This window comes from Podarcis liolepis, assembly GCF_965112155.1.
Source record: "Podarcis liolepis genome assembly, chromosome: 15".
Lineage (NCBI taxonomy): Eukaryota > Metazoa > Chordata > Lepidosauria > Squamata > Lacertidae > Podarcis > Podarcis liolepis.
Window position 1 is genome coordinate 2,171,260 of NC_139566.1, and position 25,238 is coordinate 2,196,497.

The window sequence follows — 25,238 nt, forward strand, 5'->3', positions numbered from 1 at the left end:
AGAGGGGGGTTTGCCCTGCCGGACTTAAAACTTTATTACGAGTCAGCTGCCTTTTGCTGGCTGAAGGAATGGCTGCTTCTTGAGAATACTGATGTTTTGGACCTTGAAGGGTATGGTAATGTATTCGGGTGGCATGCATATCTATGGTACGGCAAGATAAAAGCACATAAGGCATTTAAAAACCATATTGTCAGAAAAGCACTGTTTAATGTCTGGATAAGGTATAAAGACCTTTTGGAGAACAAAACTCCAAGGTGGTTATCACCTATGGAGGCGAAGGCCTTGAAAAAACTCAATATGGAAGCTAATTGGCCAAAATATTGGGAAATTCTAGAACAGGAAGGTGATAAATTGAAATTGCAGAGTTATGAAAAACTCAAAGAGAAGGTGCGAGACTGGTTATACTATTTTCAAATAAGAGAGGTTTATAACTTGGATAAAAAAATTGGCTTTCAGGTGAAAAAATCAAAGCTGGAAACAGAACTGTTAGAACCCAATGTAAAGACACTTTCGAGAATGTATAATCTGCTGTTGAAATGGAATACTGAGGAAGAAACAGTAAAATCGGCAATGATAAAATGGGCACAAGACATAGGTCATAACATTATGTTTGCTGACTGGGAGAAGTTGTGGACCACCGGGATTAAATTCACGGCATGTAATGCCTTAAGAGAGAATATTATGAAAATGATTTACAGGTGGTACATGACCCCAGTCAAGCTTGCAAAAATATATCATTTGCCCGATAACAAATGTTGGAAATGCAAAGAGATTGAAGGTACATTCTTTCACCTTTGGTGGACGTGCCCAAGGATCAAGGCCTTCTGGGAAATGATATATAATGAACCGAAAAAGGTATTTAAATATACTTTCCCGAAGAAACCAGAGGCCTTCCTCCTGGGCATAGTGGACCAATCGGTGTTAAAGAAGGATAGAACTTTTTTTATGTATGCTACAGCAGCAGCAAGAATTCTCATCGCAAAGCATTGGAAGACACAAGATCTACCCACCTTGGAAGATCGGCAGATGCAACTAATGGACTATATGGAGATGGCGGAAATGACTGGTAGAATCTGAGACCAGGGAGAGGAGACAGTGGAGGAAGATTGGAAGAAATTTAAAATTTATTTGCAGAAACACTGTAAAATTTTTGAATGTTAAGGACATTGAAATGAATTGCAGGGGCTTTAGCAACAAAGTAAAATGTAAGATTGGACTAACAACAGATAAATTAATAGGATATGAATTTGCTAAATTAATTTTTAAAAAGGGATACAAGAACGGGAGACGTGAGGAAGTCGGGAAAATAAGTTAATTGAAGATGAGAAACTAAGAAAGAGGGAATTTTTGTGTTTTTTGTTACTATATGTGTTTTTTTTCTTTTTTTCTTTCTGTTGATGTGCTTAATGTTTGTATTTTGTATTGTATTGTTTTTTGTGATTTTGTACTTTCTTTGTCTTTGTATGCTTTTTATTGTGAAAACTGAATAAAATATTTATAAAAAAAAAGAAAACTCATGCTGGTAGCTTCGAGAACACTGTCCCACCATCTCATCCTCTGTCGTCCCCTTCTCCTTGTGCCTTCCATCTTTCCCAAAATCAGGGTCTTTTTCCAGGGAGTCTTCTCTTCTCATGAGGTGGCCAAAGTCTTGGAGCCTCAGCTTCAGGATCTGTCCTTCCAGTGAGCACTCAGGGCTGATTTCCTTCAGAATGGAGAGGTTGGATCTTCTTGCAGTCCATGGGACTCTCAAGAGTCTCCTGCAGCACCAGAATTCAAAAGGATCCATTCTTCGGCGATCAGCCTTCTTGATGGTCCAGCTCTCACTTCCATACATCACTAATGTGGTGTATTAAAATGAAAAAAAAACTTTATAAAAGAAAGAAAAGAAACACCACAAAATCAGAACACACACACACAAACACAAACACACACACGTGGCATCTGGCCTAGACTTCAGCGTCTTGAGCATATTTTTTCTACATTTGGATGCTAAGCACATGCCTTTGCCATGATTTGCTTGTCCCTCAGTGGTGGACCATTTGGGCAGGCGCTTCGGAAGCAAACCAGTCCAACTGCCTGCACTCCCGGTTTGAGTCCGATGGAAACAGTTGATTAAATGGGAAGGAATGAGGCCCATAAATTTATGGAGCAAGCGGAACCATTGGAAACGGATGAGGACGTCCTCATTTTTATTTTTATTTTTAACTCTGGTGTTCCTAAACAGGAGCGCTGTTCCCATACAGCAATTGGAGCTGAGATGCATGTGTGAGTTAAGTATGAGTTAGCTGCTAACAGGTGTCATGCCACGCACATTCCTCCCCATGAGGTGGCTCGGGAAATGGGTATAAAAGCCCTCAACTCTCGGAGTTCCTCCAAACACTCTTCTGGACTTCAGCTCCTCAGAGATCAAGGTAACGTAGTCCTGCTGGGAAACATTCTGAATCTGGATCTGTGCTGTTAGAATTGCAGTTTTAAGAATGTGTTCGCTAGGAGAAAAATAGTTCTAGGAGAAGGGCCACAGGACATAGAGCAGCTTGGACTATCCAACCAGATGAGTGGGGTATAAATAATACTATTCTTATTCTTAACAGAGTACCTCCACTGTTAGAGACAATATGCTTCTGTATACCAGTTGCAGGAAACTGTAGGGAGTTGCTGTTGCATTCAAGTCCTGCTTGCAGCTTTCTCACTGGCAACTGGTTGTCCACTGTGAGGGCGCAATGCTGAACTAAATGGGGCCCCTTTGGCCTCATCCAACTGGCTCTTCTCATGTTCTTATGGATAAGGCTCCAGGTTCAATTCCCAGTATGAGGACTAGAATCTTTCTCTTAGGGGATGGGACGTGGTGTGTGCTTTTTCATGCAGAAGGCATCCCCAGTAGAGCTGGAAACCCCCCCCCCTATCTGAAGCTCTGGAGAGCCACCATCAGCTGGCATAGACAATGCTGAGCTGGATGACCAAAGTTCTGACTCAGTAGAAGATCTTATGTCAAAGGCTGGGGATAAACCATTAGTGAGCACCATGAGTTCATTTCATTACTTCAGGAAGTAATGGCGGCCACCAACTTGGATGGCTTGAGAAGGGGATTCAGCATATCGGTGGGAAATCAGGCTATCAGGGGCTATTAGCCATGGTGGTGGCTATGTTCTGCCTTCACCTTCAGGAGCAGCGTTTCAGGACTCACAAGAGGGAAGGGTGCTGTTGTGCTGAGACTCTGCTTGTGGGTTCCCCGCTGGAACCAGGTTGTCCCTTGTGAGAGCATGACACTGAACTAGACAGGGCTCTTTTCATGTCCTGGTGGTGGAAGTTTGATGTTTTGTTGGTGTTTACTTGATTTCTCAAGCCATGCCTTGTTTAGCTTGTGCTCCCAGCCTGCTCTGCTTATAAAGCAGAACTAATGACAAGGCATCTCTGGGATTTATAGCCATGCACATCAAGATGAAAGCACAAAAACTGGTTCCTTAAATGTCAGCCTGGGCTTTCATGAGTTTTTGTGGAGTGGGTAGGAGGTTGGGGTAAGAACTTCCTCTTTGGGATGAGAGGCAACTCAATTGGTTGATGATAATTCAAGGACAGAGATGGTGCAGAGGTCTGGCAGCGAACAACTAAAGCCTCGCATACCCAAGCACGGCTTCCTACCAGAAACATCCTCTCAGCGGGTGTGATTGGCAGAGAGGGTCCTCTTGATAGTTCCTCGACCTCAGAGGTTCAGAGGGTGGCAGCCCAGGAGAGGGCTTTTTCTGTGGTGGCCCCTAAGCTGTGGGACTCCCTCACCACAGAGGTGTGTCTTGCATCTTCATGAAACAGCTTTTGCAGAAGGCTGAAGATGTGCCTCTTTACCCTGGCTTGTGACACTTGAGGTGCACATTTTTAGGAAACACCTTCTTTTTTGTTGAAAATCATTTCTAATATTATGTTTTAATGTTGTAACCTGCCCTGGGATCTTAATGTGGAGGGCGGATAAATCATCACCATCACCATAATCACCATGGATTTTCTAGAAAGGGTCAGGAGCTTCCCATGGGCTCCTTTCAAGCATACAGCAATTTCCATGAGGGCTAGAAGCATTATTTATCAGTTTGGTGGCGGAGATGCTTTAACGATCTCTGAACTTTTTATGTGCTCCTTTCAGAAGGCTCACAAAACCCAAACCCTGTGCCTTAGACACCCATAACCACTGGGACCTGGAAGGCCGCAATCTCATTCTCCCCTTAGGCCTGAGGTTCCCCACTGTGGTGTTTGCCCGTTCGTTTGAAAATGTCTGTGCAGGGGGAGAGAAAGGGTTAATATGTAGACCAATAGGAAAGCCGGAGGCGGAGCCTACCTGTTTATAAAAGGGCTTAGCCTGAGGTTTGGGTAGTGGGTAGCTGGTTGGTTTTAGTGGGTTGGTTGGTTGGGAAAGGCAGTTGGAAAAGCAGTTGGCAGGCAGCTGGAATTAGAGAGACAGTTCAGTTGGTTCTTGTTTGAGGGGAGGTAGAAGAGTTTGAGACAGGATAAAAATAAGGCTAAGAAGGTAAAGAGTAACAAGGTTTGGAATGCAGTTAAAGTTCATTTGTGTCTGCAATAAACTACACTCTTCGTTAACTTAAGAACCTGACTAAGAGATTTACCAGGGAGGACCTGGTTGGAGGCACCATATTAGTGGTGTACGGGTCAATGATCCGTGAGACAACCGGGGGCTCCATACGAACACCCACCCACCCTTTGTTGAGACCCTGCATTGAGTGAGGATGTTGGGCTACTTGGCCTTTGAAATCCCTTGCGATGCCACAATTCTAATCAGGCTCCTTTTGCTTCCCAGTGCTTTGCTTTCCAAATCCACCACCACTACCCGCACGATGACTTGTGGCTACGGAAACTGCTGCAGCCCCTGTGGCTCCGGAGGATGGGGCTATGGAGGCTCCGGAGGCAACTGCTGTGGTAACAGATGTTACGGCGGCTATGGAGGCTACGGAAGCTACGGAGGCTACGGAGGTTATGGTGGCAACTGCTGCGGCAACACATGTGGCGGCTACGGAGGTTACGGAGGTTATGGTGGCTATGGCGGCAACTGCTGTGGTAACAGATGTTGTGGCGGCTATGGAGGCTACGGAAGCTATGGAAGCTACGGAGGTTATGGTGGCAACTGCGGCGGCAACAGATGTTGTGGCGGCTATGGAGGCTATGGAAGCTACGGAGGCTACAGAGGTTATGGTGGCAACTGTGGCGGCAACAGATGTTGTGGCGGCTATGGAGGCTACGGAGGTTATGGCGGCTACGGTGGCAACTGCTGCAGCAGCAGATGTTGTGGCGGCTGGGGATGGTAATTCTCCCTCACCTACGTGAGAAGCATCTGAGCAAAGGACTTACCTCCATCACTAGCCCTACTCAGAGTAAGCCCAATGAAGTGAACAGACACGACCAACTTAGGCTCTTTCATGCCAGTGGGTCTACTATGATCAGGACTTGGTTGGACACAACAAAAGGTTTTCCTCCCAGTTGAGTTTCCTGGAAGCTCCCTGAATAGGGTCTTCAAGGGCCTCAGTCTCCAGCTCAGATGCCTGCCTTTCCCCTGCTGTTCCTCACTGTTGCTTCCTCATCACTCCACCCTGTATGGTTTGGTCTTCTCCACAAGAGGACACCCACCCCCTTCCTCATCCCCTTTGTACCTTCCTTCCTACCTGTTCCAAATTAAATACCATACTGCATCAGAACCAATGTCTACTGAGTTTTCATTTCCATTCTGTTTGAATCTGGCTAAAATTCCTGATTTGCAGCGGTTGGGTTTCATGGAATTCTATTTAGTATTGATCCAGAGCAGATTCTAGTGTGTTGTTAGCAGAGTAATAACTTAAACACATTGCAGGATCCCCCCCAAAAAATAGACCAGAGGCAATTAGTATTTCATCCAGCAGAGCTTTACTGCGACTGAAGGCAAATGAGCAAACTGATCACAAATCCATATACATTCAGGATTGGCACTGTCCACAAGAAATCCAGTTGCAGAAGACTTCACTTAAACTTACAATAAGTTATAATAAGTCTAAACCTTAACACTAAGCATACTATGTACAGAACACCAGAATAGAAGGAAAAGAGATAGAAAGAGAAAGTGAAACCCAGGTTCCTGACAGTAAGAGCTGTTGGACAGTGGAATTTGCTGCCAAGGAGTGTGGTGGAGTCTCCTTCTTTGGAGCTCTTTAAGCAGAGGCTTGACAACCATATGTCAGGAGTGCTCTGATGGTGTTTCCTGCTTGGCAGGGGGTTGGACTCGATGGCCCTTGTGGTCTCTTCCAACTCTAGGATTCTATGATTCCTTCTGACCCTACTTTTATAGTCAGTATGACCTTGACAGAAAGAGATAATGTAGCAAACCAGCACTGGCTGAATGAAATAACTCCACGCCGCTATGGAGAAACTCAGAAAGTTGATTGTAAAGTACGGTACTTGCTAGCAAGTTGACTCAGAGGAATAATTTCCAAAGTCTGAGCCCTGAACTCAGCAAAGATTTATAGGACTTTTAACGTCATAACATGTAAGAGAACATTCAGCAAATTAGAATCTCACAGCACCCTTCTTTACCTGGATAAAAGCCATAAGGCACATGTCAAATACCGTTAACTCCTTTTATGGCTCATCCTGTACCGTGATGACTATGCAAGCAATTCAAGGAATTGGCAGGTCTTTGATCTCTGCAAGAAATACTAAGAAATGGCAGGGTGTTGCCCTTATCACAAAAATGCACGCCATGAGTCTAAGTTAGATGCCTCAATAACAGAACCAGTTTAAGCCAGCTGTACTCAGCTTCTCTGAAGGAATAACCCAAACATCAGGAACCTTCTGCTTGCTTCTTTCACACAGAGAAGCTTCCAGAACCCTCTTGAATTAAGTAGAATAGAAAAGATCTCTACACATCTTATCAATACTTTCTGTGCTAAGAAATGCAAACTGACAAGATGGGGCTTGGGATCCCTTCCAACTCTACATTTCCAGAATTCACATGACATAAAAGCCACTTCTGGAAATAGAATGAAATATAGCAGTCGTGGACCGTGGGGTCTTAAATTTCAGCGACGCCCCATGGAGGCCACAATTTGCCCTTATAACTCTCATCTTTCACTATGCATCATAGTTGTGGTCCCCCCTGCAGCATCCCTGTGCCCAGTGCAATCAAACTGGCCAGGCTCCGCTACGTCCAGCTCTGAATACAACACACACGGCAGCTCCAGCTATGAAGGAACCATCATGGCCAGCGTTCAAGCTTGATGAGTGTTGCATTGCAGAAACATCTGCAGGGCGCCAGATTCCCTTCTTTTCTGCTCTGACAGGCAGCGGTTGCATTGGGGTTTTAGGCAGGGATTGTACCTGGGAACTTCTACATGCAAGGCAGATTCTCCACCACTGAGCTGCAACCTCTCTCTTCCACCAGATGACAAAAAGTCACCAAGCGATGAGTGAAGTGACTATCCCAGACCACAGCAGGTCATTAATAGAATCATAGAATTGTAGAGTTGGAAGGTTCCCCAAGGTTCATCTAGTCCAGCCTTTCTCAACCTGTGGGTCCCCAGATGTTGTTGAACTAGAACTCCCAGCACTCCTAGCTAGCAAGGCCAGAGCTCAGGGATGATGGGAGTTGTAGTCCAACAACATCTGGGGACCACTGATCTAGTCCAGCCCCCTGCAATGCAGGAATCTCAGCTAAAGCCTCCATGACCGATGGCCATCCAACCTCTGCTTAAAACCCTCCAAGGAGGGAGAGTCCACCACCTTCCGCTGTCAAAGTTCTTCCTGATGTTTACTCAGAATCTCCTTTCTTGCAACATGAGGCCATTGCCTTAAGTCCTAAGCTCCAGAGTAGTTCCCTCTTCCATGTGACAGCCTTTGAGATATTGGAAGATGACTATCCTATCTCCTCTCAGTCTCCTCTTTCCCAGGCTAAACATACCCAGCTTCTTCAACTGTTCCTCATCAGGCTTGGTTTCCAGACCCTGGGTCATCTTGGTCGCCCTCCTCTGCACACGATCCAGATTGTCAACATCCTTCCTAAATTGTAGCGCCCAGAATTGGACACAGAATTCCAGTTGTGGTCTGACCATCCCACTATTCCATCCACCATTTCCCAAACTGTTGATTTCTATCTCTTATTTGTTTGAAACAAAATAAAAAAAAATCCTTCTAGTAGAGCTGGAACAACTAAGTTTGTTACTGGTATGAGCTTTCATGTGCATGCACACTTCTTCAGGTATTTATTTGTTTGTTTATTAACACTATTAGTCACTTGCCATCTGAGGAGCTCTAGGTTTAGGGTTGCCATACGTCTGGTTTTTCAACCTCAAAAATTTCCTCTTGTCCGGGGAATTTAGGCCTCTAAGATTCCAAGTCAATACTTGCAGAGACATTGTGAAGTTATTCTGCTTCTCCTCCAACTGCTCCCAGTGCTTGTTCTTGATCTGTGGGTGGTATCACTTTTGTTTTATCCTCCAATGTTGGTTTTGTTAGGCCCAAAATTCCTGGCTTCGGCCTTGATTCTCTGTTATCCACTTCCTTGTATAAGTCTTCCTCGTGAACTTTCAAAAACTTCGCTTTGTCCTCTTCCGATTTTATCTTAACCTTTCCCCCTTTGTAAGTAAAAGACAATCCCTGAGGAAATTCCCACTGGAAAACAATGTTGTTTCTTCTTAGCAGGGTCACCAGGTCTCCGTATTTCACTCTAAGGTCCAATAGATGTTTCGGGATATCTTTGTAAATCTCTATCCTGGATCCCTCTATTTCCAATGGTTTCTGATAGTGTAGGCTCAATATTTTGTCTCTCTCTTCTTTAGATCCAAGTGTAATCAGGCAATCTCTTACCTTGTTCTTCCTTCCCTCCTTATTCCCTCTGACAAGTCTGAAGGCTGTCACTATCTTGAAATCTTTCTCTGGGTCGAGGTCCCAAAAGTCCCCTAGTTCCTGCGTAAGAAATTCATTCAAGTTGCCTTCTTCCGATTCCGGTACAGCTCTGATCCTCAAATTAGCTTGTTTATCTTTCAATTCCAGTAAGGACAGTTGTGCCTTGTGTTCTTCTATTTACTTGTTGATTGGTTGCAATTTTCCTTCTACCACCAACACCTTTTCTCTAGCTTCCTCAGCAATTTTCTTTGTCAATTTGGATTCCTGAACCAGCCTGTCAATAGCCTGCGTATTGGAGCTAATGGTCGTGGTGTTCAAATCAATTTTAGCTGACAGTTTCTCCAAAGCTTCAAATATTTTATCTAATGATGCACTTAGATTTTCCCCCACACCTGTGCTTTTTGCAGCAATTTGTCCAGTATCCTCTTTTTCAACAACAGGCGGTGCTACTACTGATAGTCTTCTTTGTTGTAATTGTTGTAATTTAGTTTTGCTTCTTGTTGACTGTAGCTGGGGCTTATCCTGATCCATTGCTTTGTTATTTCAACAGTTCAAGGTCACTTGCGCAGTTCAAATTCTTTTCCGATGGGAAAAATTTCAGACCTTGTAATGGAAAGTCCCCAGCTATATTCCAAACCTCCTCTAGGGGAGTATTTTTGCAACAATGTTACTTTCAAAGCAGTTTTCCAAAGGCAGTCCTGCCCTACTTTCACTTTTCAATTAAAGGCAACAATTACAGGGAGTTCTTCCAGTTCCAGGGAGTTCTTCTAGTTCCAACTCCAACTGTTACAAAGAGTCCCTTCCAGTTCACAAGCAGAGTAACCTCAAACAGTTACAAATCTTTATAAACGGTGCAACACTTTCTTATTGTCTCTGGCAGTCCAAGATCAGGGGTTAGGCAGTGGTTTCTTTCCCCCCTCTTCTTTTCAATCTCAATCTCAGATTCACAGAATTCCCCTCTCCCCCTCACTCCGGGGGGGGGGGTCCTTACATCAGACATTGAAATCCGAAGCTTTTCAATTTGGTTTCTATAGCTCTAGCTTTGAAAGTCTTTGCATTATTTCTATCTACAGGAGCGGAAGACGGACTTCCTTTTTGCGTCTTTCCTGCTTCAGTGCCAAATTTAAAGTCTTTTTTCCTGATCAAAGGTGATCCAATCCTTTGATCACTTAATTTCAAAGTCTTACTCACGGGTTGCAGTTTGTAATCTGAATTTCAAAGGAAAGAGTACAGCGCTCTCTGGCAACAGCTGCACGGCTTCACTCCACGGAAGTAGCGATCGTCCATCAGCGCCGCGCTACCCCCGCTCGGCTCCGGAGCCCCTTGCGGGGTTCCCTCGCTAAATGGGGAAGTGATTCTGGCGCTCGCCGGGTCCCACGGCTGCAGGCTTCTCCCACCTGCAGTTTTTTCGGGTCTCCGCTGCGCCGTAGCGGCGAGACCCCCAAAATTCCGCGGAGCTTCTCCTCCTACTCAGAAGGAGACCGCCATTGCTGTTGGCGCCGCCTCCGGAAGTCCCAGCTTGAGTTTGACCAGTTCTGGGCACCACAGTTCAAGAAGGACACTGACAAACTGGAACATGTCCAGAGGAGGGCAACCAAAATGGTCAAAGGCCTAGAAACGATGCCTTATGAGGAATGGCTAAGGGAGCTGGGCATGTTTAGCCTGGAGAAGAGGAGGTTAAGGGGTGATATGATAGCCATGTTCAAATATATAAAAGGATGTCACATAGAGGAGGGAGAAGGGTTGTTTTCTGCTGCTCCAGAGAAGCGGACACGGAGCAATGGATCCAGACTACAAGAAAGAAGATTCCACTTAAACATTAGGAAGAACTTCCTGACAGTAAGAGCTGTTTGACAGTGGAATTTGCTGCCAAGGAGTGTGGTGGAGTCTCCTGCTTTGGAGGTCTTTAAGCAGAGGCTTGACAACCATATGTCAGGAGTGCTCTGATGGTGTTTCCTGCTTGGCAGGGGGTTGGACTCGATGGCCCTTGTGGTCTCTTCCAACTCTGTGATTCTATGATTCTATGATTCAAACTGCGGGAGGCAGTGGAAGACAGGAGAGCCTGGTGTGCTCTGGTCCAGGGGGTCACGAAGAGTCAGACACAACTAAATGACTAAACAATAACAACAAAGTTTGTTATTGGCATGAGCTTTCATGTGCATGCACACTTCTTCAGATACGCTGAAACAGAAGTCACCAGACCCTTATATATAGTGAGAGGGTGGGGAGGGGTATTACTCAGAAGGGAGGGAATGGGTGATTGGCTGATAGGTGTGGTAAACCTGTTGATGACTGTTAATGACTGTAATTGGTGTTACAGGGAAAAGCAAGGGGTGAGATGGCCAAAAACAGCTTTATCATGTAATAATAATAATAATAATAATAATAATAATTTATTATTTGTACCCCGCCCATCTGGCTGGGTTTCCCCAGCCACTCTGGGCGGCTTCCACAGAAACCAAAAAACACTAAAATATCATACATTAAAAGCTTCCCTGAATAGGGCCGCCTTAAGATGTTTTCTGAATGTCAGGTAGTTGTCCATCACCTTGACATCCGATGGGAGGGCATTCCACAGGGCGGGCGCCACCACCGAAAAGGCCCTCTGCCTGGTTCCCTGTAGCTTCGCTTCTCGCAATGAGGGAACCGCCAGAAGGCCCTCGGCGCTGGACCTCAGTGTCCGGGCAGAACGATGGGGGTGGAGACGCTCCTTCAGGTATACTGGGCCGAAGCCGTTTAGGGCTTTAAAGGTCAACACCAACACTTTGAATTGTGCTCGGAAACGTACTGGGAGCCAATGTAGGTCTTTCAAGACCGGTGTTATGTGGTCTCGGCGGCCGCCCCCAGTCACCAGTCTAGCTGCCGCATTCTGGATTAGTTGTAGTTTCCGAGTCACCTTCAAAGGTAGCCCCACGTAGAGCGCATTGCAGTAGTCCAAGCGGGAGATAACTAGAGCATGCACCACTCTGGCCAGACAGTCAGCGGGCAGGTAGGGTCTCAGCCTGCGTACCAGGTGGAGTTGGTAGACAGCTGCCCTGGATACAGAATTGACCTGTGCCTCCATGGACAGCTGTGAGTCCAAAATGACTCCCAGGCTACGCACCTGGTCCTTCAGGGGCACAGTTACCCCATTCAGGACCAGGGAGTCCTCCACACCAGCCCGCCCCCTGTCCCCCAAAAACAGTACTTCTGTCTTGTCAGGATTCAACTTCAATCCATTAGCCGCCATCCATCCTCCAACCGCCTCCAGGCACTCACACAGGACCTTCACCGCCTTCACTGGTTCTGATTTGAAAGAAAGGTAGAGCTGGGTATCATCTGCATATTGATGGACACCCAGTCCAAACCCCCTGATGATCTCTCCCAGCGGCTTCATATAGATGTTAAAAAGCATGGGGGAGAGGACGGAACCCTGAGGCACCCCACAAGTGAGGGCCCAAGGGTCTGAACACTCATCCCCCACCACCACTTTCTGAACACGGCCCAGGAGAAAGGAGCGAAACCACTGTATAACAGTGCCCCCAGCTCCCAACCCCTCTAGACGGTCCAGAAGGATGTTATGGTCGATTGTATCAAAGGCCGCTGAGAGATCCAGCAGAACTAGGAAACAACTCTCACCTTTGTCCCTAGCTCGCCGGAGATCATCAACCAGTGCGACCAAGGCAGTTTCAGTCCCATGATGAGGCCTGAACCCTGATTGGAAGGGATCCAAATGGTCCGCATCCTCCAGGCGTGCCTGGAGTTGTTCAGCAACCACACGCTCAATCACCTTGCCCAAGAATGGAAGATTTGAGACTGGGCGATAGTTGGCCATACTGGCCGGGTCTAAAGATGGTTTTTTAAGAAGCGGTTTAATGACCGCCTCTTTCAGCGGATCTGGGAATGTTCCCTCACAGAGGGAAGCATTCACCACCCCGCAGAGCCCATCGCCCAGCCCTTCCCGGCTAGCTTTTATAAGCCAGGATGGGCAAGGATCAAGGAGACAGGTGGTTGGTTTCACTCGCCCAAGCAGCCTGTCCACATCCTCGGGGGTAACGGATTGAAATTGATTCCATGCAACTTGACCAGACAGGGCTCTAGCACTCTCCCGCCCCAGCCCTGCTCCCACGGTGGTGTCTAGCTCCTTCCGAATATGAGTGATTTTATCTGCAAAAAACTTTGCAAAATCGTTGCAGGAGATCTTGGGGTCTTTACAAGGCCCCGATGGTAAAGGTGGTTCCGTTAAATTGCGGACCACCTGAAAGAGTCTCCTGCTACTATTTTCTGCAGATGCAATAGAGGCGGTGAAGAAAGTCCTCTTCGCCGTCGCTATCGCCACTTGGTAGGCTCGACGTTGAGCTCTAACCTGTGTCCGGTCAGATTCGGAGTGAGTTTTCTGCCACCGACGCTCTAGCCGTCTCAGCGATTGTTTCATCGCCCTCAGCTCCGAAGAAAACCACGGGGCTGTCCGGGCTCCATGCAATCGGAGAGGGCGCTGTACAATAAGATAATGAGATTCCCTTGTTAATTGCTCCCTTTTTTAAATTTTCTAATCTCCTTGATAGAATTCTCTCAGTTCTTGGTATGTTTTCCATTTCTCTTTGCCTGTCATCTTTTTTTTTGTAGAAATATGCTTGCTGTGAAATCCATAGAGGTCTCCTTTGTCACAGCCTAGGTCTGTATTTATTCCAGATTCTTAATATGGCACTTCTATTAAAGTGATTTATTAAAGTCCGCATGAACTTTAACTTTATCATACCACAAATAACTATGCTATCCAAAGATTAGGTCCGGTCCTATCCCCAAGAGCTTTTCACTTCTCAATGTCAACCACTCCTTCATCCACATTAAACAACAGGCTACAAATTGCAATTTCAGATTTGGTACACCCAATCTCCCCCTTTCCTTTGCATCTTGTAGTAATTTGTTTAACACGTGGTTTCTCCCACCCCTTGCCATAAAAACCTGGATAAATATTTTTGGCCATTGTTTAAACAGTAAGCCATTAGCTAGAACAGGTATTCTAAGTTCAAATTCTAACATCAAAGAGAGTATGACAAGTCTGTGTATTAGCTCCCCTTTTGTATAATATATATGTAAATGATGTCATACCTGAACTTATACGATCAAACTACTTTCCTTCCTTGGTTTTATTCCATAAAGTACAGTGGTACCTTGGGTTAAGTACTTAATTCTTTCCAGAGGTCTGTACTTAACCTGAAACTGTTCTTAACCTGAAGCACCACTTTAGCTAATGGGGCCTCCCACTGCCGGAGCACGATTTCTGTTCTCATCCTGAAGCAAAGTTCTTAACCTGAAGCACTATATCTGGGTTAGCGGAGTCTGTAACCTGAAGCGTATGTAACCTGAGGTACCACTGTACCCATTTTGTTATATGGCAGGCATGTCCAAAGTCCGTTTTGGGGGCCTAATCAACAACTTCAACCCATAAAAAAGGTCAACAACTTTGGTTGGCCCTCACACATGTTCACTTCATCAAATCTGGGCCTCTTTGGAAAAAGTCTGGATACCCCTGCATGCTGGTGATATGGTTTCATTATCACAATCACAAGTGGATATGAGGCGATTATTAAAATTTGGGGGCGATGATTTGCCACAATGAATATTTGAGCGTAAATCATGCCAATAGAAAAGCTGTAGTGTTTGGAGCAAGTCCTTATAAACACAAATGGCTCCTAGATGGTCAAATAATTTAGCAAGTGAGGCACTTTAATTAGGTATGGATACAGTTTTCTGATAGAGGCACTTGGTCCCATCTTATGGTAGCCACAACTTTGAAGGCATCAGGATCCTCACAAGCAGTTCTCAGCTGCAGGAGAGAAGCACTAACCAGGACAACTGCACATCAGGTAAAACTTCTGACACCATTTCTTTGCTCTTGTTCCTCCTTGAAGGGAGAGGCAAGATGCTGGACCATCCATGGAAGAGAATGCTGGACCCACCTGGGCCCATGTCAGACTTTTGAGTGGGGTTGGGAAATTGTTGGTTCAGTGTGAAAGGTTTTTGGTCTAGGTAAGGGATAGAGGTTTTGTTTAGATAGGGTTGCCATATTTCAAGAAGTAAAAGCCCAGACACAAAAGGTTTGGGAAATCAACATCAAAGTTGAGGTTGAAAAACCAGACGTATGGCAACCCTAAAGCTAGAGCTCATCAGGTAGCAAGTGACTAATAGTTTTAATGAACAAACAAATAAATATCTGAAGAAGTGTGCATGGACATGAAAGATCATACCAATAACAATCTTAGTTGGTCTCTAAGGTGCTACTGGAAGGATTTTTAAAATCGAGAGCCAGTGTGGTGTAGTGGTTAAGAGCGGTAGTCACGTAATCTGGGTAACCGGGTTCGCGTCTCCGCTCCTCCACATGCAGCTGCTGGGTGACCTTGGGCCAGTCACACTTCTCTGAAGTCTCTCAGCCCCACTCACCCCACAGAGTGTTTGTTGTGGGGGAGGAAGCGAAAGGAGAATGTTAGCCGCTTTGAGACTCCTTAAAGGGAGTGAAAGGCGGGATATCAAATCCAAGCTCTTCTTCTTCTTCTTCTTAAATTTTGTTTCAAACAAATAGAAGATAGAAATCAACAGTTTGGGAAATTGTGGGATGGAATAGTGGGATGGATGCATTTTTGTGATAAGGGCAACACCCTGCCATTTCTTAGTATTTCTTGCATAGATCAAAGACCTGCCAATTCCTTGAATTGCTTGCATAGTCATCACGGTAGAGGATGAGCCATAAAAGGAGATAATGGTATTTGACATGTGCCTTATGGTTTTTATCCAGGCAAAGAAGGGTGCTGTGAGATTCTAATTTGCTGAATGTTCTCTTACATGTTATGACGTAAAAAGTCCTATAAATTTTTGCTGAGCTCAGGGCTCAGACTTTGGAAATTATTCCTCTGAGTCAACTTGCTAGCAAGTACCGTACTTTACAATCAACTTTCTGAGTTTCTCCATAGTGGCGTGGAGTTATTTCTTTCAGCCAATGCTGGTTTGCTACATTATCTCTTTCTGTCAAGGTCATGCTGACTATAAAAGTAGGGTTAGAAGGAATCATAGAATCATAGAATCCTAGAGTTGGAAGAGACCACAAGGGCCATCGAGTCCAACCCCCTGCCAAGCAGGAAACACCATCAGAGCACTCCTGACATATGGTTGTCAAGCCTCTGCTTAAAGACCTCCAAAGAAGGAGACTCCACCACACTCCCTGGCAGCAAATTCCACTGTCAAACAGCTCTTACTGTCAGGAACCTGGGTTTCACTTACTCTTTCTCTCTCTCTTCCTTCCGGTGTGGTGTTCTGTACATAGTATGCTTAGTGTTAAGGTTTAGACTTATTATAACTTATTGTAAGTTTAAGTGAAGTCTGCTGCAACTTGATTTCTTGCGGACAGGGCCAATCCTGAATGTATATGGATTTGTGATCAGTATGCTCATTTGCCTTCAGTCGCAGTAAAGCTCTGCTGGATGAAATAATAATTGCCTCTGGTCTATTTTGGGGGGAATCCTGCAATGTGTTTAAGTTGTTACTCTGCTAACAACACACTGGAATCTGCTCTGGATCAATACTAAATAGAATTCCATGAAACCCAACTGCTGAAAATGGGGAATTTCAGCCAGATTCAAACAGAATGGAAATGAAAACTCAGTAGACATTGGTTCTGATGCAGTATGGTATTTAATTTGGAACATGTAGGAAGGAAGGTACAAAGGGGATGAGGAAGGGGATGGATGTCCTCTTCTGGAGAAGACCAAACCATACAGGGTGGAGTGATGAGGAAGCAACAGTGAGGAACAGCAGGGGAAAAGCAGGCATCTGAGCTGGAGACTGAGATCCTTGAAGACCCTATTCAGGGAGCTTCCAGGAAACTCAACTTGGAGGAAAACCTTCTGTTGTGTCCAACCAAGTCCTGCTCATAGTAGACCCACTGGCATGAATGAGCCTAAGTTGGCCATGTCCGTTCACTTCATTGGGCTTACTCTGAGTAGGGCTAGTGTTGGAGGCAAGTCCTTTGCTCAGATGCTTCTCACGTAGGTGAGGGAGAATTACCATCCCCAGCCGCCACAACATCTGCTGCTGCAGCAGTTGCCACCGTAGCCTCCATAACCTCCGTAGCCTCCATAGCCGCCACATCTGTTGCTGCAGCAGTTGCCACCATAACCTCCGTAGCCTCCGTAGCTTCCGTAGCCTCCGTAGCCGCCACAACATCTGTTACCACAGCAGTTGCCGCCGTAGCCGCCGTAGCCGCCGTAACCTCCATAGCCGCCACATCTGTTGCTGCAGCAGTTGCCACCATAACCTCCGTAGCCTCCATAGCTTCCGTAGCCTCCATAGCCGCCGCAAGATCTGTTACCACAGCAGTTGCCTCCGTAGCCTCCATAGCCCCATCCTCCGGAGCCACAGGGGCTGCAGCAGTTTCCGTAGCCACAAGTCATCGTGCAGGTAGTGGTGCTGGATTTGGAAAGCAAAGCACTGGGAAGCAAAAGGAGCCTGATTAGAATTGTGGCATCGCAAGGGATTTCAAAGGCCAAGTAGCCCAAAGCTCCTGGGTCAATGCAGGGTCTCAATAAAGGGTGGGTGTGGCGTTCGTATGGAGCCCCCAGTCGTCTCACGGGCTATTGACCCGTACACCACTAATCCGCTGCCACCAACCAGGTCCTCCAGATAAATCATTTAGTTTCAGTCAGGTTCTTAAGTTAACAAAGAAGAGTGTAGTTTATTGCAGACACAAATGAACTTTAACTGCATTCCAAACCTTGTTACTCTTTACCTTCTTAGTCTTATTTTTATCCTGTCTCTAACTCTTCTACCTCCCCTCAAACAAGAACCAGCTGAACTAACTGTCTCTCTAATCCCAGCTGCCTGCCAACTGCTTTTCCAACTGCCTTTCCCAACCAATCAACCCACTAAAACCAACCAGCTACCCACTACCCAAACCTCAGGCTAAGCCCTTTTATAAAAAGGTAGGCTCCGCCTCCGGCTTTCTAATTGGTCTACATATTAACCCTTTCTCTCCCCCTGTACAGACATTTTCAAACGAACGGGCAAACACCACAGTGGGGAACCTCAGGCCTAAAGGGAGAATGAGATTGCGGCCTTCCAGGTCCCAGTGGTTATGGGTGTCTAAGGCACAGGGTTTGGGTTTTGTGAGCCTTCTGAAAGGAGCACATACAAAGTTCAGAGATCATTCAAGCATCTCGGCCACCAAACTGATAAATAATGCTTCTAGCACTCATGGAAATGGCTGTATGCTTGAAAGGAGCCCATGGAAAGCTCCTCACCCTTTCTAGAAAATCCATGGTGATTATGGTGATGGTGATGATTTATCTCCCCTCCACATTAAGATCCCGGGGCAGGTTACAACATTAAAACATAATATTAGAAATGATTTTCAACAAAATAGAAGGTGTTTCCTAAAAATGTGCACCTCGAGTGTCACAAGCCAGGGTAACGAGGCACATCTTCAGCCTTCTGCAAAAGCTGTTTCATGAAGATGCAAGACACACCTCTGTGGTGAGGGAGTCCCACAGCTTAGGGGCCACCACAGAAAAAGCCCTCTCCTGGGCTGCCACCCTCTGAGCCTCTGGGGTGGAGGAACTATCAAGAGGACCCTCTCTGCCAATCACATCCCCTGGGAGGATGTTTCTGGTAGGAAGCCGTGTTTGGGTATGCGAGGCTTTAGTCGTTCACTGTCAGACCTCTGCACCATCTCTGTCCTTGAATTATCATCAACCAATTGAGTTGCCTCTCACCCCAAAGAGGAAGTTCTTACCCCAACCTCCTACCCACTCCACAAACACTCATGAAAGCCCAGGCTGACATTTAAGGAACCAGTTTTTGTGCTTTCATCTTGATGTGCATGGCTATAAATCCCAGAGATGCCTTGTCATTAGTTCTGCTTTATAAGCAGAGCAGGCTGGGAGCACAAGCTAAACAAGGCATGGCTTGAGAAGCCAAGTAAACACCCACAAAATCTTAAACTTCCACCACCAGGACATGAAAAGAGCCCTGTCTAGTTCAGTGTCGTGCTCTCACAAGGGACAACCTGGTTCCAGCGGGGAGACCACAAGCAGAGTCTCAGCACAACAGCACCCTTCCCTCTTGTGAGTCCTGAAACGCTGCTTTTGATGGTGAAGGCAGAACATAGCCACCACCATGGCTAATAGCCCCTGATAGCCTGATTTCCCACCAATATGCTGAATCCCCTTCTCAAGCCATCCAAGTTGGTGGCCGCCATTACTTCCTGAAGTAATGAAATGAACTCATGGTGCTCACTAATGGTTTATCCCCAGCCTTTGACATAAGATCTTCTACTGAGTCAGAACTTTGGTCATCCAGCTCAGCATTGTCTATGCCAGCTGATGGTGGCTCTCCAGAGCTTCAGATAGGGGGGGGGGTTTCCAGCTCTACTGGGGATGCCTTCTGCATGAAAAAGCACACACCACGTCCCATCCCCTAAGAGAAAGATTCTAGTCCTCATACTGGGAATTGAACCTGGAGCCTTATCCATAAGAACATGAGAAGAGCCAGTTGGATGAGGCCAAAGGGGCCCCATTTAGTTCAGCATTGCGCCCTCACAGTGGACAACCAGTTGCCAGTGAGAAAACTGCAAGCATTTTGAGTGCAACAGCAACTCTCCATCCCTACAGTTTCCTGCAACTGGTATACAGAAGCATATTGTCTCTAACAGTGGAAGTACTCTGTTAAGAATAAGAATAAGAATAGTCCTCTATTGTATATAGAATAGCTCTATGTCCTGTGGCCCTTCTCCTAGAACTATTTTTCTCCTAGCGAACACATTCTTAAAACTGCAATTCTAACAGCACAGATCCAGATCCAGAATGTTTTCTAGCAGGACTACGTTACCTTGATCTCTGAGGAGCTGAAGTCCAGAAGAGTGTTTGGAGGAACCCCGAGAGTTGAGGGCTTTTATACCCATTTCCCGAGCCACCTCATGGGGAGGAATGTGCGTGGCATGACACCTGTTAGCAGCTAACTCATACTTAACTCACACATGCATCTCAGCTCCAATTGCTGTATGGGAACAGCGCTCCTGTTTAGGAACACCAGAGTTAAAAATAAAAATAAAAATGAGGACGTCCTCATCCGTTTCCAATGGTTCCGCTTGCTCCATAAATTTATGGGCCTCATTCCTTCCCATTTAATCAACTGTTTCCATCGGACTCAAACCGGGAGTGCAGGCAGTTGGACTGGTTTGCTTCCGAAGCTGCTGCCCAAATGGTCCACCACTGAGGGACAAGCAAAACATGGCAAAGGCACGTGCTTAGCATCCAAATGTAGAAAAAATATGCTCAAGACGCTAGGCCAGATGCCACGTGTGTGTGTTTGTGTGTGTGTGTGTGTGTTCCGATTTTGTGGTGTTTCTTTTCTTTCTTTTATAAAGTTTTTATTTCATTTTAATACACCACATTAGTGATGTATGGAAGTGAGAGCTGGACCATCAAGAAGGCTGATTGCCGAAGAATTGATGCTTTTGAATTCTGGTGCTGGAGGAGACTCTTGAGAGTCCCATGGACTGCAAGAAGATCCAACCTCTCCATTCTGAAGGAAATCAGCCCTGAGTGCTCACTGGAAGGACAGATCCTGAAGCTGAGGCTCCAAGACTTTGGCCACCTCATGAGAAGAGAAGACTCCCTGGAAAAGACCCTGATGTTGGGAAAGATGGAGGGCACAAGGAGAAGGGGACGCCAGAGGACGAGATGGTGGGACAGCGTTCTCGAAGAGACCAGCATGAGTTTGACCAAACTGTGGGAGGCAGTGGAAGACAGGAATGCCTGGTGTGCTCTGGTCCAGGGGGTCACGAAGAGGCGGACACAACTAAACAACTAAACAACAACAACAACAAAAATACACCACATACAAAAAGAAAATATGAAGATACACAAATATCACCTCCTGACAACTAAAAAGGAAGAAGGAAATAAAAATAAACACCAACACCAAAACATTAAATATTACTCACAATACATTTGACATTAAAATGACTTTTTCCTATATAGCTGACTTCCCGTCTACTCCTTACTTCTACTTCTCATCCATTATTAACCGCCATATTATAGCATATTTTGGCTTTAATATTATTTATTCTATCCTAGGTTTTCCATCAGATTTAAAACTCCTGCTGAAGTTGTTCAAATGCTGCTTTTGTGATGTTTCAAACCACGAAGGCCGAAACATCAATGATGATTTGAAAGAAACATCACCAAGGCATAAACCCAGCAGGAAGAACCAACTGGCTTGCAAATTCGGAGGTTTACGAAGCATATGACACAGAGCTAGGAATGTGCGGTGGGCTGGCGAGAGGTTCCCCATTTTTGTTTCATTTCAAAACAAGATTCCAGTCCTCATGGGGTATGAAGCTTAGAAATGTATTCACACCTCAGCTACAACCCTCGCCAAGTCTTTTCCTTTGCGCCCCCTTGGTTGCTAAAATTATATACTGCCTAACTGTAAAAGAAACTAACTAACTAACAGCCAAACCCTCACCTCAGAATGGTTTGAATCGAAAACAATTGTGTTCCAGTGGAGGTGGGAGAGAAGCGTTAACAAAACCAGAGACTCTGAGAATCTCCCAGTCTCCCTATTTTCCAGGGACAGTCCTAGATCTACAGAAACCGCCCTGGTTTCTGATTTGATTCAGGAAAGTCCCGCTTTTCCCTAGGATGTCCCTATTTTCATCAGAGAAATGTTGGGAGATATGGACTCCAAAGCATATAGAAGCTAAACACATATAAGACCTCCATTCTCTTTTCGTTTTAAATCAGGGGCCAGCAAATGTTTTCAGCAGGGGGCCGGTCCACTGTCCCTCAGACCTTGTGGGGGGCCGGACTATATTTTGGAAGAAAAGAAATGAACTATGCCCCACAAATAACCCAGAGAACGCTGATTCCCGGACCATCCACAGGCAGGATTGAGAAGGTGATTGGGCCGCATCTGGTCCCCGGGCCTTAGGTTGCCTACCCATGTTTTAAATATATGATCCTTGTCAGCTGTGCAATCCAGTTCTCATGACTGGATACTATCGCTACTGAGAAACGTGTAATCCGCTACTGAGAAACATGTAATCCGCTACTGAGAAACGTGTAATCATGCTATCTTGAAGATAGCATGAAGCTCACCTGCTGCAACATTTAAATCATGGGTAGGCAACCTAAGGCCCGTGGGCCGAATCCAGCCGAATCCGGCCCAATCTCAATCCGGCCCGTGGACGGTCCGGGAATCAGCGTGTTTTTACATGAGTAGAATGTGTCCTTTTATTTGAAATGCATCTCTGGGTTATTTGTGGGGCATAGGAATCCGTTCATTATTTTTTTTCAAAATATAGTCCGGCCCCCCACAAGGTCTGAGGGACAGTCGACCGGACCCCAGCTGAAAAAGTTTGCTGACCCCTGAAATTGTCTGGAGCCTGTCCTTGGTGGCAATGGGCGTTCATTGACAGGAATACTTGCTGAAGGCTCCCCACAAACAAAGGATTATCTTTCAGACAACACACAGGAATGGACTTGAAATGGACATGGAGGGGAGATGCTAATACCTTTTGGTTTTAGGGTTTTTTTTTAAAAAAAAGTGGACCTCCCAACTGCCACACAAAATTAGCATTTTTTACTAGCCAGCTAGGTCTGTCACAGATAAATTGGGAAAAATAGTGCAGAAGAAGTCCACCTTCCAGCTTCCCACAACCTCCAACCCATCACGACATAAACTGGGGAGACTTGTGACACATTCTGCTGTGGTTGATGACCTCTTGCGAGGCTATTATACCAAAATAACATCAGAGCCCATTAAGATTGGGTGTCAAGCCATAGAGGCAATAATAATAATAATAACAGCAACATATTTCAAGCATATAAAACACTAATGACTGTTTGTGGAGAGATCTGGAAGCCTATTGTCTGCTTCCTGGCTTCCCAGCACCACCATCGAATGAAGACGCAAATAGATGGCATCAGTTTGCTGACCGTCTCATCCTGAGCCCTATGGTGCGGTCAGAAAGGGGATGGTCAAATCCTGAAGAGGAATGGGAGGAGCTGGGGGGATAATAATAATAATAATAATAATAATAATAATAATAATAATAATAATAATAATTTATACCCCAACCTCCCCAGCCAGTGCCGGGCTCAGGCATAGCTGTCAACTTTCCCCTTTTCTTGCGAGGAATCCTATTCGGAATAAGGGAAAAGTTGACAGCTATGGGCTCAGGGCGGCTAACACCAGTAAAATTACAGTAAAAACATAATAGAGAGGGAAAAACCCAATTTAAAATACAGGTTAAAATACAATTTAAAATGCAGCCTCATTTTAATAGTAGCCCATAGATCAAAACCATAAGGGGAGGGAAACATAAGGGTCATACTGAGTCCAAACCAAAGGCCAGGTGGAACAGCTCTGTCTTGCAGGCCCTGCGGAAAGATGTCAAGTCCCGCAGGGCCCTGGTCTCTTGGGACAGAGCGTTCCACCAAGTCGGGGCCAGTGCTGAAAAGGCCCTGGCCCTAGTTGAGACCAATCTAACCACCTTGCGACCTGGGACCTCCAAAGTGATGTCATTTGAGGACCTTAAGGTCCTCTGTAGGGCAGACCAGGAGAGGCCGTCCCGTAGGTCCGAGGGTCCTATGCCGTATAGGGCTTTAAAGGTCAAAACCAGCACCTTAAACCTGACCCTGTACTCCACCGGGAGCCAGTGCAGTTGGTAAATTGGGGCTAAGCGACTCAAGGAGGGTCCTAGTGGAATGGGGAGGTGAACTCTGGACCCTACTTTGGCTTAGGATCCCGTCTGCTCAGGATTATCCTAAAGATGACCTCTTAGCCTTTCTTTTGACTGATGTCCGTATGGAGCTAGCCAGATGTTGGAAAACCAGTGTTGGGCTAAGCATTGATTCTTCACCATTGGCTGAGAAATATTCATATTCCTTTTATTCATGGCAAATGTATTATTGAATATATAAATTGTTCAGACTGTGGCAGCACTCACAGGAAAATGTGACGTGATCTCTTCAACTAATCAAATGAAGCTTTAACACATGGCATGATAAAAATTTCTGTAATTTTATCCAGACAAGTTATTGGTATTTACTTTTGTAACAACTGTTTTCTCAAAATGTATCTTCTGTACCATGAAAATAAATAAAAACAGTATTTAAATTGTTAAAGGGAAGGGAGAAAACAGTCTGAAGGTTGGAAAACGACCATGTGGGTTATCTATTTATTTAAATTCATAACATTTTATACACCAATTGATTTTTTTAAAAAAAACAACTCAAAGCAGTTTACAAAAAAGATAAAGCAATAAAATTATCACCCATAAAAATTAACAACAGTAATTTAAGACTTTTGAAAAGTTAGCGTAACAACAGGCTAGAAACAGAATGAAACTTGCACCAACTTTTTAAAGAGCTGGGTAACTTTGTCAAAGCGAACAAATGTTTTAGCAGCTGCCAAAAAGAGTACAGTAGGGGTGGCTGCTTGCTATCAATAGGCAGGGAGTTCCAAAGGCGCTGCCATGCCATTGGAAAAGTCTTGGCTAGCTGGCTGGCCCCCTGAGCGAGAGCAGTTTATGCTGCAACATTGCATTGCATCTCTTTCAAACCCGCCATGTCTTTTACCCAAGAACACAAATGTAAGAAAGGTTACACACTCCGCTAACCCTGAAATAGTGCTTCAGGTTAAGAACTTTGCTTCAGGATGAGAACAGAAATTGTGCTCCGGCGGCGCGGCTGGCCCCCCTGAGTGAGAGCAGTTTATGCATCTCTTTCAAACCCGCCATGTCTTTTACCCAAGAAGAACACAAATGTAAGAAAGGAGTTTGATGAGGCATATCCAGCACCAGTTATTTTGAGAATCATTGCAATCAATACAGTGGCACCTCGGGTTACATACGCTTCATGTTACATACGCTTCAGGTTACACAATCCGCTAACCCTGAAATAGTGCTTCAGGTTAAGAACTTTGCTTCAGGATGAGAACAGAAATTGTGCTCCGGCGGCGCGGCAGCAGCGGGAGGCCCCATTAGCTAAAGTGGTGCTTCAGGTTAAGAACAGTTTCAGGTTAAGTACGGACCTCCGGAACAAATTAAGTACTTAACCCGAGGTACCACTGTATTAGTCTTTTAAAAGAAATAAGAGGGGGGTGTCTAACAGCACAGTTCAATAATGGTCTATGCAGAAATGTCAGTGGGTTCTATCCAAAATCAGTCCTACTCAGAGTAGACCCACTAAAATTAACAGACTTGCGTTACTCATGCCCATGAATTTCAGTGGATCTGCTCTAAATAGTAGTAACTCTGAAGACAACCCATTGAGTTTAATGGGATCTACTTTTAGGTCACCGGAGTGATCCTATTCTGGTGATTCCAGCCCCCT

The 25,238-nt window shown here is 45.5% G+C and overlaps 1 long non-coding RNA gene across 1 annotated transcript in view; it reads left to right on the forward strand.

Annotated features, from left to right (window-relative positions):
• LOC310694360 overlaps positions 1-25,238 on the forward strand; it is a 65,834-nt gene that overhangs the window by 26,884 nt on the left and 13,712 nt on the right. The window lies entirely within an intron of this gene.